This window comes from Cavia porcellus, unplaced genomic scaffold (genome assembly GCF_034190915.1).
Source record: "Cavia porcellus strain 051 isolate PalLab524CR breed Dunkin Hartley unplaced genomic scaffold, mCavPor4.1 scaffold_6, whole genome shotgun sequence".
Classification (NCBI taxonomy): domain Eukaryota; kingdom Metazoa; phylum Chordata; class Mammalia; order Rodentia; family Caviidae; genus Cavia; species Cavia porcellus.
This window is the reverse complement of record NW_026947489.1, coordinates 80785681-80799162: the sequence shown is the minus strand read 5'-3', so window position 1 is coordinate 80799162 and position 13482 is coordinate 80785681. Positions and strand designations below refer to the sequence as shown.

Sequence of the window (13482 nt, the reverse complement as noted above, 5' to 3'; positions counted from 1 at the left end):
TCTGATCGCCTATTAATTTCTATCTAATTTAACTATGATACTTACATATGTTATGGGGATCTAGTCACATGTGTATCTGTCCACTGTCATCCACTCACAGAGTAGCAACTCAGTAACCCTTTAGGGACTGGAAGGACACTACTACTTTCTTAAGAATTAACTCCAATCCTCTTAGTCACATAGGGAGCAGAAAAATTCAATGCTTTTTTTCTTGGCAGAAAAACATTGTACCATATTGTTTATGGAAGAGACTGCTGATTTATTGCTCTTTCTGATTTAATACATTCACAAAGAGCCCACAATTCATATGTCTCACAGCTGGGTGACTTACTTGAACCACTGGTGGTACATGTCTGGCTGTCCCATACATGACTGTACCACTTGTATCACCAGATGTAAACGATGCCCAATGGGACAGCCATACATGGACCTCCAGTGGTTCAAGCCAGTGGAAACACGTCAACTGACCTTGGCACACTTGTCAGCCACTACACTCGCTGCCAATACCATAGCTTCACTCCCCACTCCTAATTCATCTACTTCCACCCAAGTGAACTTTTCCCAGCTAGCCATTGCCTGCATTTGGCCATAGAGACTCTCCCTGAACCTTCTGCTTCAGGGCTGTGCCTATCCTGGTCATACAGCATCATCTAACACCCACCTGAGATGACTGAGAGGAAAAACTGATGAATGAGTTTCCATGGCCTTTCCCAAAGGTTCCCTACCTAGAAATCTAAAATCAGCCAAGGACTTCGCAAATACAAATACATCAAAGATGGGGAGCAAAGAGCCCATCAATGTCTCAAAAGTTACTACTGTTACCCAGAAGCCTAATATAAGAACTACAGATGCTAAAAATAAATGCTCCTTCCATCTGTGAGACACCAAAATACCTGACTCTCCAGGTTCATCTTGACCTGAACCAATCCTCATTCTGTTGGGCCTGGATGGATAGGACAGACTGAACACTATCAGATTGGGCCCCCTAGAGTCCATGGTCATTGCACAAGTTGAGGGCAAACCAGTGATTTACCTGGTAGACAATGGAACAGAACTCTCTGTCTTCAGAAGTCCCCTCTGTCAAAAAGTTGCCATGATTAGGGCAACTGGGGCTCTTGATTCTCACTCCTTCTGGCATAAACATGCAGCCTTGGAGGACATTTCACCAAACATGAATTTTTGTATAAATCAGTCCCTTTATCACTTCTGGGAAGAGTTCTCCTCTTCAAGTTAGATCATCTCCTTTGCACCAAGCCAGTTTGACTGTCAGCCACTGGGAGTGCCCAGTGGCCTCCCTATGCAAATTCCTGCATTTGGTCACTGAGGGCTGCCTCTTCACCTTTGCCTCTGTGCTCTAACAGTCACTGTCCTAACCAAGAGAGCTGCCAAAATCACCTTAGTCTGAGACCTAACTGTTCAAGTGCCACATGTTGTACTAGGCCTCCTGAATAACTGTGGATGACTCACCTCAAACCTGCCCACCCAAATGGGCCCAACAGACCATGACTGAAAAAGAAACCTCCTGATAGATGCTGAGTACAACCTGTCTACAAATGAAAGCAGCTCTGTGAGGAATGCCATTTGACCAATGGAAACCTCCCATGCATACAAAATAATTCAACTGAGAAGCCTAAGCCCCCTCTAGGGATGCAATTGATGGAGACATCAACCTCAGCCAAGAAAACTTTACCCAGTGCTCCCAGAAGATTCATCTTAATCAGAGCCAGACCTGACCCCACCACATATTCTGCAAGCTCAAGTCACAGTGCTGGTTACTATCAGCCAGCTCAGGTTTCAGCATCTGAGTCACTAGACTTGAACTTCCTCACCCCCCATTTAAAGATACACAGATAGACTTAGTACTCTTCTACACCTACTTGGGCTGGCCTGAGGCATTCCCTCCCCAAGCTGAGAGGACAATAAAAGTTTGTTGGGTCCTGCTGTAAAAAAATCATCCCTAGATACGGTCTACCTTTGAACATTGACAGCAACAATGGACCTGCATTTGTAGTAGAGATAATTAAATAAAAACTATGTACAACACACAGGCCACAAGCTAAAAAGTTGAGAAAATAAAACATAACCCTACAAAAAACAGCTTGTAACTAGCTCCAGGTCATATTAACTATCTCTAAAATTTTCAGAAATCCAGCTTTAGATCCACCATTCCAGAGCTCTGGAGAACCTACCTAACTAGACAACTCCTCCAGGACTCCTCTGAAGAGACAGTGTACTCAAAGCCCTGCTCTGTCCACTCCAGATCTGACCAGCCCACGCACAGCTGAAGCCTAAGGACACCATTCATAGGATTGCTGCATACCTCAACACATTTCCCTTGATTTTTGTACCTTTTCAGGTTGATTACCCCGGTCTTTGCTTTGCCTTAGCTCTATTAATGATTGCCCCAAGAGAACAAAAAGTAACCAATAAGGCCCTTGCAAATAACAATGATTTAATGAGCATTCAGGGCACACTGGACACTCTCTGAGATCAGATTAACTTCTTCACTTCCTTGTCAGAGTCAATTTAAGAAACCCTATAATAATAAAAAAAAAAAAAAAAAAAAAAACACAAGTTCCTGGTGGGAATTTTCAGTCTTGGGGACTTTGCCTGGGGCCCATCCTAGAATCACTGACAACCCTAATGTTACTGCTTCTAGCTGGACTTTGTCTCAGGAGATCACATGTAATATGCTCAGCAAAGATTTGCTGGGAAAACTAAAAGAGGGAGGAAATGCAGCAGAAGGTGCTTCCCCAACCAATATACTTCAGTTTGTTAGTTGCCCAAATAGTTCTGGTTACAGTTCCTGTTACTTTTGCTTCTTAGAAACAGCTGGTCACTGTGATGCTCAGCTGGTCATTATGGTGAATATTGTAAGTACCAATCTCCACTCAACAAGTCATTCTTCCTCTGTCCTTCCTGTCTGCTTATCCTGTCTAAGCCCTACACCACCAGAGATCAGGGCCTGATAGTTTGAGAATAATCCTGATCAGTGCCCATTGATGTAAACAAGTCTGCCTCCAAATCCTGGGTGTGATTTTGGTGTTTCTGTTTACCATTGCATCACAGGCCAGACTGGGAAAATAAACATGTGCCATTCTAGTAGAACTCATGGTCTAAAAGAAAGGCAGACACACCTACAGCTGTTACAGTCACAGGAAAGCACTGCAGCTGAGACTATTTGAATGCCAGTCGTGGCCTGATGGTGGAGTCAGGAAGGCCTCCTAGAGGTGGAGGTTCTCCATAGGAGCCTAAAAGTATGGTAGCAAAATTGCAACTGTGGAGACAAACTAGGCAGGTTCAAGCCCACTTCTGTAACTTTTTGGTTCCACGACATTGGGTGAAGGTTTAGCCTAAATTTCCAGTCCTCAGTCTATAAACTAATAACAATGCTCGGCTCACAGCACTGCCAAAAATGGAATTACAGAATCTACTAAGGCCCTTAGCAAAGATCTCAGCACAGTAAAAACTTGCTAAATGTCAGGGAGTCATGCATTTGGCAAATATTTATTCTTCACTAGGTGCCAGGCACTGTATTAGTGTCACAGGAAAAAACTCTTAATGTGTTTGATATCAGATGTACCAAGTTCATGACTCCCAATACCAAAGAATGGACTCAAAGGCAAAAGAGGTTGAGAGTATGGAATGTTTGTTGGAAAAAAAAGCGTTGGATAGACAGGAAAGGTCCTGTCAAGGAGTTGCTACTAAGGCTCCTTGCCAAGGATATTTTGCACAATAAAATCACAACTTGAGTAGTTACATGTTAAACTACAATCAACCTATAGGATTAAAAGTCTAGTCACTGTACTAATTCAGATACAATAGGTAATCAAGGCATATAGTAAGGGTATAATAGAGAGCAGATAAGACCTTTGGGTATGGTTTTGTTTCCCTCTCTCTAAAATCTATGGCCAAAAAGTATTTTTTTTTCTTTTTCTGTCTCTCTATCCCTTATGCAGTTCCAATCTCCTTCTCATTCCTTCTCTTCAAGGATGGGTTTTCAGCTTTTGGAGGGCTAAAATCCATTTTGGTTATCAAAGAGAGGGAAATAGAATTGGGTAGAAAAATAAATGGAAGCTAGAGAAGTAAAGGTGTTTTTTCCATGGCTTCAGGAATAGTTTCCTAGTGTGTCCCACCATGTGGGATGGGGAAGGGGAAACAAACAGTCTCTGTGTTTTGTTTCCAGCCAGTATGAGGAGAACAGGTTGGCTGCTAGTTTCTCTCCCCTTGTGTTTCTTCTCTTTTTGTATTTTTGGCACTCACTGGGGATACAAGCCAGTAAAGAACTTCCAGAGGAACTGTTATTAACCTGGACCCAGAACAGATTGATCAGGTTCCACACATGTGCCCTGGAGCTTAGTATGTCTTTTACCTCATGTTCCTGTACACTACACTTTGCTCAGCTTTCTCACTCTTTGGGGAAGAAACAGCTATGGCTTACTTGGTCTTTTCCCATCCACACTTTACCCTCAGATGGTCTTTTATTGCTGAGTATTCTTAGTGAGTCAAATTTTTCAGTGCCTTGTTTCATCCCAGTCTACATTTCTGCCATACTTGGTGGCCATTTTGGCTTGTCTTGTGAGTTAGTCACCTGCATCAGCCATGTTTGTCATGTGGGTTGGTCACAGAGTTCCGTCATGTTTGTTTGCCATTTAATTTTTCTTTTCTTTTCCTCCAACTGGCCTCGTGGTCATTAGGCAATCTCGGCCTTGTAGATAAAAGCCAAGTCTCCAATTTTAGAGATCAAATGAGACCTCCCTTCTCTTCTGAATTAGATTATATCTCTTCCTGTTTATTTTCTCTAACAAAAATTAAGGTAATTTAGAAATAAATGCCTGTCAGCCTGAGCAAAACAGAGGAACATTACTAATTACTAATTAAATGTTAACTCAGTGGCTGTCAATATGCAAAAGTAGAGCCATCTTTATACTTCAAACTTTTTAAGATTTTTTAAAAGTTTTTTGAGGATTCTATTTCTACTGCCCTAGGTCATTTCTGGGTAAAACATAGAAGGTGGAGTGAAATCACTTATGTTCAGGATCTTGTGACCTTTTATTGCTGGAAAAACAGAAACAATGGTAATCAGAGTGGCCCCTACAGAAGTGCGTATCTTTGATAATTTTGTCTTTGAAGCCTCACTTGTCTCTCAGGGGCATATGGGTCTCTGCTATCTGTTTAATGGAGACAACCACACTGGGAGGTTTCCTTGACCTCCTCCTTATAATCTTCAAACCAGTAAATCAGTCCTCTCTGCTTCAACTGACTCACAAACTCCACAGAGCCTAGCACCCAGAGGATTTCAGTGTTCCTCAGCCCTCTCACCATGCTCCTCAGACAACCTTAACCTCTGAAAGATGTGTTCTTAGCAGCACTTTGCCCACCTTTAACTCAAAAACTCAACCTGTGCCTGAGAGAGGCTCTAGGGGCAAAGGGAACTATTTTAGTCTAGGTCCGTTTTTCAGTTGCAAATATCCAACAATATCTAGGCTGACTTTCAGAGGATCCTAATATATTTGCAGATGAGTTTAAATTTTGACCCTACATTTGACCCACCACTTTCAGTACCGCAGATGAAAAACAAAGAATCCCAGAAAAGTCTAAAGGCTATGCAGGTATAGTATACACTGTAAAAAGGGAAGGTTGATATCCTGCCAACAGAACCATACTGGGACTATAGTACTAGTGATGGGCTAAAACTGATGTCTGACATGATAGCTGCTCTCATCATGGGAGTTAAAAGGTGCATTTAGAAATCTATTAATTATGTTAAGATGAGAGAGGCTATATAGCATACAGAGAAAAGTTCATCTGCCTGCCATAGCCAATTAGTGGGAACCTTTCATAAATGTACAAACCTAGATCCATCTTCCAGGGAAGGACAGGCATTGATGAGACATCATTTCGTTTGTCAATCAGCCCCAGGTCTTTGGCACAAATTACGAAGCCTCAGCAGAATCCCCAGAGACCAATGGTCCAAATGTTGGACTTGGCCTTTTCTGTGTTTCACCCAGATGAAAGTGAAAGAGGAGCTACAATTACAGCCATTGAACTTGGCAATGCTTTAAACACACTCAAGTCATCTATCGGACACCCAAGGATAATTGGGGAAAGAGTTTCTGTTTTAAATGCGAGGCTGGACACTAGACATGTGGGTCTACAAAGCCACTGCCCAGACCCTGTTCTGGGAGGACAGTGGCTAATGTGCCTGGCTCATGGCATTGGAGGATGGACTGCTCCTACTCCCAGAGGTGGGTAGGCCAGCCAAAGCTCTCATCTCCCACTCTGAAGAAGTCTAAAGGAGTCCGGGACAACCTGATGCACTCTATCCATGGATATCACCATCTCTTGTGAGCCATGCCTAGATGTTATAGGCCAGGGACTGGTAGAGACAGAGAAGCTCATTCCATTTTAACTTCCTTCTCAGAAATCCTCCTCTAGATCTGTAGTCCTAATTGGGGTTGAGTCAGAGATTTTTTATTCTACTTGACATGTCATTCAAAGGTCAAATATTCAGCCATGAGTTTTTAATTTTCCCAGTGTCCTACTCCCTTACTAGGAAGGAATTTGCTAGAAAAATTAGGGGCAAATTCTGGGAAACACCAAAATAGATTTTACCTGTTAGAACATCAGCCCTCCCTGTCCTAATCTGCCAACATGTGAATCTTGCTGCATGGTATGATAGAATATCTATTAAGGCAAATTCAGCAATGCCAGTAGTTATAAAATTAAAAGACCTCAATTAATTTACTCTCTGAACCCAGTAACCAATCAAATAAGAGGCCCATAAGGGCTTCTATTCTTTCACAGAGAAGTCATCCAAGTATTGTAATCCTCTTTCTAGTTTTCCTCACAATCCAAAAGGTTATATTTGTAATCCCATTGATATGTCATTGGGGGGGCTGGGGATTTAGCTCAGCGGCATAAGTACCTGCCTTGCAAGCAGGCAGTCGTGAGTTCGATCCCCAGTACCGATAAAAAGGAAAAAGACAAAAAAAGACTCGATATGTCATCGGAATCCTAGCAAGATAATTCCAATCTACCACCACCAATGCAACCCATGGTGAGAGTAAAAACACCAAGACATATCCCATGTTAAGGGCAGCCAAAGGGCCCTAAATCCAATCCTTGTGAGGACATGCGGACAAAGGCCTTGATCTTAGGCCTATCCCAGCATTTATTATCTTGTGAAGAAGGGGGAATGGCTCAGGGAATTACATAAGTTTCTTGAGCTGGCTGGCCAGGTGCCAGATTGGTATCTCTGTAAATTGCAGAGATACAGATATACAAAAGGATCAATGTTTACATAATCCAATTAAGGTAACAGTGGAATTGTTTTGGGAGGTTATAGAGAGAAGAAAATACTCTAGCCAGCTTTTTACACATCAGTATAAGGAAATGAGTCTCCAAATAAACAAAGTCACAAAGTAATCAAAGTAATTGTTTTGGATTCAAAGGGAGTCACTGTAGTTGTCTCCCACAAATCTTGCTGCATAGTATAATAGAATATCTGGTAAGGCAAATTCAGCAATGCCAGTAGTTATAAAATTAAAAGACCCTAATTAATTTACTAACTGAAACCAGTAACCAGTCAAGTAAGAGGCCTACAAGGGCTTCTATTCTCTCACAGAGAAGTTTCTTGAACAAGGCCTTCTGTGGCCTTGCCAGCTCCCTTCCATGCTCACATCCTCCCCCACAGAAAAGCCTCGAGAGAGCAGAGGATGGTAGAAGGGCTCTGTCTCATTAACAAGGCTGTAATCCCAATCCACTCACTGTTGGAAGACTCATAAACAATTCTCTCCCAAATTCCAGGAAACATAAATTGGTTCTTAGTCTTGGACCTCAGAGATGCTTTCTTTTCTATTCCCTTCCATCCAGCATTCCAGTTACTGTTTGTCTTTGAATAGGAAAGTCTCATTTTAAGGGGAAAGCAGCATGATACTTGGACAGTTCTCCCACAAGGCTGTAGCAATAGCCCTCATCTTTTTGCTCAGGCACTAGAAGAGGATGTAAGAGACCTAGAATTTAAACAAGGAACCATCCTACAAAATGTAGGTGATATTCCAATCTGCAACCTTATTTGGAGGTAATGCAACCACAATACTACTCAAGTCCTCAACTTTCTGGCAAAGAAGGGAAATAAAGTCTCAAAGGAAAAGTCTCCACTAGCCTCCAGAAAGTATAGTGTTTGGGAAAGAGTGTTACATCCAGGAAATGACAGCTTCCAGGCTGTCATTAGAGACCACTTCCAGGCTACTTGAGATCTTAGGCCTCCTGCCACTAAGTAACAACTTCATTCTCCCCTGGGAATGGCTGGCTTCTGCAGGATGTGGATACCTAATTTTGGAATAATGGCAAAAAACCTCTATATGTAGTTGACAGAGGTCATGAGTCTGTGCCCCTAGAATGGACAAAAGTGACTGGCAATGGCTTTCAAGAAATAAAGCATAGCCATATTCACTCTCCAGCACTGAATAAAATCTTTTTTTCTACTAGGACAAGAACATGAACCAAAGGCTAGGACAAGAATTCAACTCGATGAGGGCCAGTGATTTGACTTAGTGACACAGGGCTTGCCTTGCAAGTGTGAGGCCCTAAATTCAACCCCAGGACCAAAAAAAAAAAAAGACTTCAACTCAGTGGCATATTTTTTGAAAAAGTTTAGGCAGAGTCGCTGCTGGGTAGCCACCCTGCCTGAAGGTAGTAGCAGCTATAGCTATGCTAATAAAATAAGCTGTGAAACTCTGAGGTAAAAACTAGAAGTCCTGACTCTCTATCAGATCAGAGCTATTCTTGAGATGAAAGATTATTTGTAATTAACAGAGGAGCAGCTTATTAAGTATTAGGCCATTCTGTTAGACACCCCTGAGGTTACTATAAAGATTTGCATTATTACAGGGGATTTAGCTCAGTGGTATAAGTGCCTGCTTGGCAAATGTGAAGACCTAAGTTCAATTCCAGGTACCACAAAAAAAATAAAATAAAATAAAAGATTTGCACTACACTTTTTTTTGTACCAGCTATCAAATTCATGGCTCTATTCTTAATCTTGCCTCGTTGATACCTACAGGCTCTTAAGGAACATGTGACTTCTCAGACCTATGTAGGCAATGACCTGCACCTCCAAGACCTGTGGTTCACTAATGGAAGTAGCCTTGTCCAAGAAAGACATCAAAAGATAGAATATGCAGTTATCATTTTGCAATAGGTCATTAAGACCAAACCCTCCCCCCTCCAAGGATATCTGCTTAAAAAAGCAGAGCTTATACCTCTTGTCAAGCATTGATTAAGAAAAGTCAAAAAGATAAATATCTACACAGAATCCAAAGATACTTTTCTGGTGCTACATGCTCATGCAGCAATTTGGAAAGAAAGGGACTTGCTAACTAACAAGCACTCATCTATAATGCAAAATTAAGAAGGTTTACAACTCCCAGAGGCAACCTCTCTTCCTGCACAACTCACTTTCTTTCATTGCACTATCATTCACACCAAAGAGGCATGTCTAAGGTCTCCAGGAAATCAAAAGGCTTGTAGGGAAACAAAAAGGGCAGCCTTATAGCCCCTAAAGATCCTAGCTTTATTCCCAGTTTCTGAGGAACTTTTAAAACCAGTTTTTATTCCCACCCCAGGAGACAAATTGGCCTTAGGACAAAAGAGAATTAAAATAAGACTCTGGCGTTATTTAGAAAACAAACTGGTCCTTCTTGAAGGTACACAGGGGAAGGTTATAAAACCCTTTCATGATTCTTTCCTTATGGAAAGAGATGCTACACTAGAAATGGTCACTCAGATTCCCACAGGACTAGGACTAGCAGCAAGTACCTGATACATCTACAAAGCTAGCTCACTCTGTGTCTCGAACAACACTGGCAAGCTCAAATCACCTCCTTCCTTGGAAATTATGTGGAGAAGCACACACCCTGGGGAAGACTGGCAATTAGACTTTACCCACGTGCCACCATTGCGGGATTTAAACAAATACTGATCCTCATTGACACCACTACAGGCTGGAATGAGGTCTTCCCTATCCACTCAGTAAAGGCTACTCAGGTAGTTAAGGTGCTCTAAGAGGTTATTCTCCAGTGTGTACTACTCCAGTGCCTTTAGAGTGTTAATGGATGTTCAAGTAACTCAGAAAGTGAAAAAGACTTCAAAGTACCATCTCCATTTTATATGAAGACTTCAGTCTTCCAGAAAGTCTAAGAGAGCCAACCAGACCCTGAAGCAAACTCATGAAATTTTTCCAAAAAACTTCTTTTTGGGATTGAACTCATGACCTTGTGCTTGCCAGGCTTGTGCCACTGGGCTAAATCCCCAGCCCTACAAGAGACTTCTGAGATTTGGATCTAATTATTGCCCGTAGTCCTATGAGGGTTCAAAGCATCCTACTCTTATTACAAGAACCAAGTATACAGTGAAAGCGTGGGGAACACCAACATGCCTCTGAGGGTGTCACCTTCATATCCTATACTGGGAGAAAATCTCCTAAACCACTCCCACAGTCTCAGAAACATAATATTCATGGCCCAGCAGAAAATTACTAACCCCTAGCCTACCCCAGCTAAGTCACACAAGCTGTTCCCATCCTGCTATTGATAGACCAGTCCGATCTTCTCCATCAGAGCTGAGTCACTTGGCTTTTTTTCTTCAAGTTGAAGCATTTTCTTTTCCTTTTTAGTTAAAGTTTTACCTGTAAATTCTTGCTGTTTTCTCAGCTTAATTTCCATTGTCACTTAAGTCCCCACTCACATCCTGTATCACTGACAGTAGTATGCTGGTAACCTAATTTGTTAAAAGAGGATGTGCCCAGAATTGTAGTGTTTGCTGGTTTCCATGGTGAAATACCTTTACTATGGCTTACAACCTAATTGCAAAACAAAAGAAGAAGTAGTATAGATTATCTTGGGGCTGAGGATTTAGCTCAGTGGCATAAGCACTTGCCTTGCAAGGGCTTAGTCATGAGTTCAATCCCAGGTACCCAAAACAAAACAAAACAAAGTAATAACAGCTGATTGCAAAATTCCTGAGTATTTAACAATGGGTCCTGGAAGAACTACGTGTTCCCTAAACACCACTGTGAATCTTCTCTGGTAGGTGTGATTTTTGACTGGCAAGTAGCATAGTATTTTATGTTTAGTGCGTGTAAGTATCTTCCCAATGTTCTATGGTAAATCTTGGGAAGAGTAATCACACTGAAGATGACTTTATGACTCTTGCCCAACTCATGGGAGACCAATCTGCACCTTGAATTCTTTGTTGTTGTGGAGTTTGTTACAGTACTTAAGAACTGTATCCAGGGCCTCACATACGGTAGGCAAACACTCTACCACTGAGCTGAAAGTCCAATCCTGCACATTTTCAAAACAGTTGTTTTAACTCAAATCTCCTCTCACTGCCCCTTTTTTGACTGACATGCATAAAAATAGAATCACCAAATTACACTGAGTTTTATAGTGAATTGAATAGGATGTTTTGACAATAAAGTTCTCATTATTAATAATCTCTTCAGAAACAGTTCTGTGATAACTACAAATGTACATATTGACCTTAAGTAAATCTAAAGTAAATAAACAATATTTTTCATCATCATTTTAAACGATTAAATATTCAGGAGATTTTAATTATACTGATATGTCTATTTATTCTATTTATTGCTGAAAAGAAGTGGTTGTTTCCTCGTTCATTTTGTTTTGTTAGTCTACAATAACTTAGGTGAGATGAATCATAGTATTTTGAAGTGAAATGGTTACCTCCATTTACAAATACAGTGCAATTGGCACTGCAAAATAGAACTTAAAATATTAGATTTTTTCATTGTAAAGATATGCAATTTCTCTGAACTCCCTTCTCACCCCTGCCAAGCACATACCCAACAGTTCTTCCCCTCAGCCTAAAAGAAGCCGTAGGATATGCAGATGGGGCCCTGGGGGTTGGAGCCCAGGTTACTTTCCACAAAGGAAGAAAATGAACCGAAGATGCCTGGAAATGGCAGAGCAAGTGTGGAATTCAGTACTGTCTCTCTGTGCTCCTCCTCCCATTTGTTCCTTATAAAATCCTTCCAGCTGGAACTGCCACCTTCCAGTAATTTGTCAAAAAACGGACACAAAGGGAAAGAGGAGGGGAACCCGGTATATGTTCTCTAGTTCTCTTAGAAAACATGAGGTTGTTCCTTTGGCCACGTACATATGAAACCTACAAGATGGGTGATGCTGTAGACTACAAGGGGATGGGTACTGTACAAAGAGGAATGCCACACAAATGCCACCATGGCAATTCAGGAAGCATCTCCAGTGTCACCCAGCAGGCTGCTGGTATTGTTGTAAACAAACAAGTTTAGGGCAAGAGACTTGCCAAGAGGATTAATGTACGTATTGAGCATATTAAACACTTAAGGAGTTATGATAGCCTCCTGAAATGTGTCAAGGAAAATGATCAGAAAAAGAAGGAAGCCGAAGAGACAGGTGTCTGGGTTCAACTAGTCTGTTCTTTCCAGAGAAGCATGCTTTGTGAAAACCAATGGGAAGGAGCCTTAGTTGTGGGAACCTGTTCCCTATGAATTCAAGGCATAAGCTGGGGATGGAGCTCTGTTATGCAGTATCCAATTGGTGGCTAAGTATTCTAAAAACAAAAAATCACCTTGTATTGTAAGGATTATTTTAATTGACTAGGTGTGTGGTGCCTTTGCATCAGCAACAAATTTTGGAGCAAATTTTCACTCTATCTAGTTAATTATGTCAAGTCTTTACTCTTCAGTGTTTTTCTTGCTGAAAGATACTACTGAGGTATTATGTAGGAATATACCCAAATGGCTAAATATTTAAGAAATATTTATATTGAAGACTCTGTAAATCACCATGGAGAAAAGATGTATCAAAATATAATGTAAGCCACTTCAGTTAAATAAATGGAATCCATTTCAATTAAATAAATTGTTTAAAGGAAAAAATAAACAAAAGATCTTTGCTGAGCAAGGTGGTGCACGCCTATAATCCCAGCACTCCAGAGGCAGAGGCAGGAGGTTCACTCTGAGTTTGAGGTCAGTTTGAGCTACAAAGTGAGTTCAAATTCATCCTGAGCTACATAGCAGGATTCTAACTTTAAAAAAACAAAACAAAATGAAACAAAAGGGGTCATGCTAAAGCTTAGCAGCATAAGGGCCTGCTTGGCAAATGTGAGGTTGTGAGCTCGATCTCCAATACCAAAAAGAAAAGAAAAGACCCTTGGCCATTTGTGCACAAAAAAATGGTGATTTGAGGCAAACATGTCACCCTCTCTGTCTCCTCAGGGATAACTTTTTATAAATTCTTTCTTTCTTTCTTTCTTAACCAAAATGTATGGCCTCCTCTGATTTGGTCAGTGGCAGACAAACAAACCTAAACATATGAACCTGAGGGGCTGGGAACATGAGACACTGAGGAAAAGGATCATATTTTCAATTTTTTGCCTATAGTCTCAGGATAAAATACTTTCACTGCTGCTGGG

At 41.2% G+C, this 13482-nt stretch overlaps 1 pseudogene; it reads left to right on the top strand.

The window, feature by feature from the left end:
• Positions 1-11975: 11975 nt before the first annotated feature.
• LOC106027635 (large ribosomal subunit protein eL21-like) lies at positions 11976-12569 on the top strand (annotated as a pseudogene).
• The last annotated feature ends 913 nt before the right edge of the window (positions 12570-13482 follow it).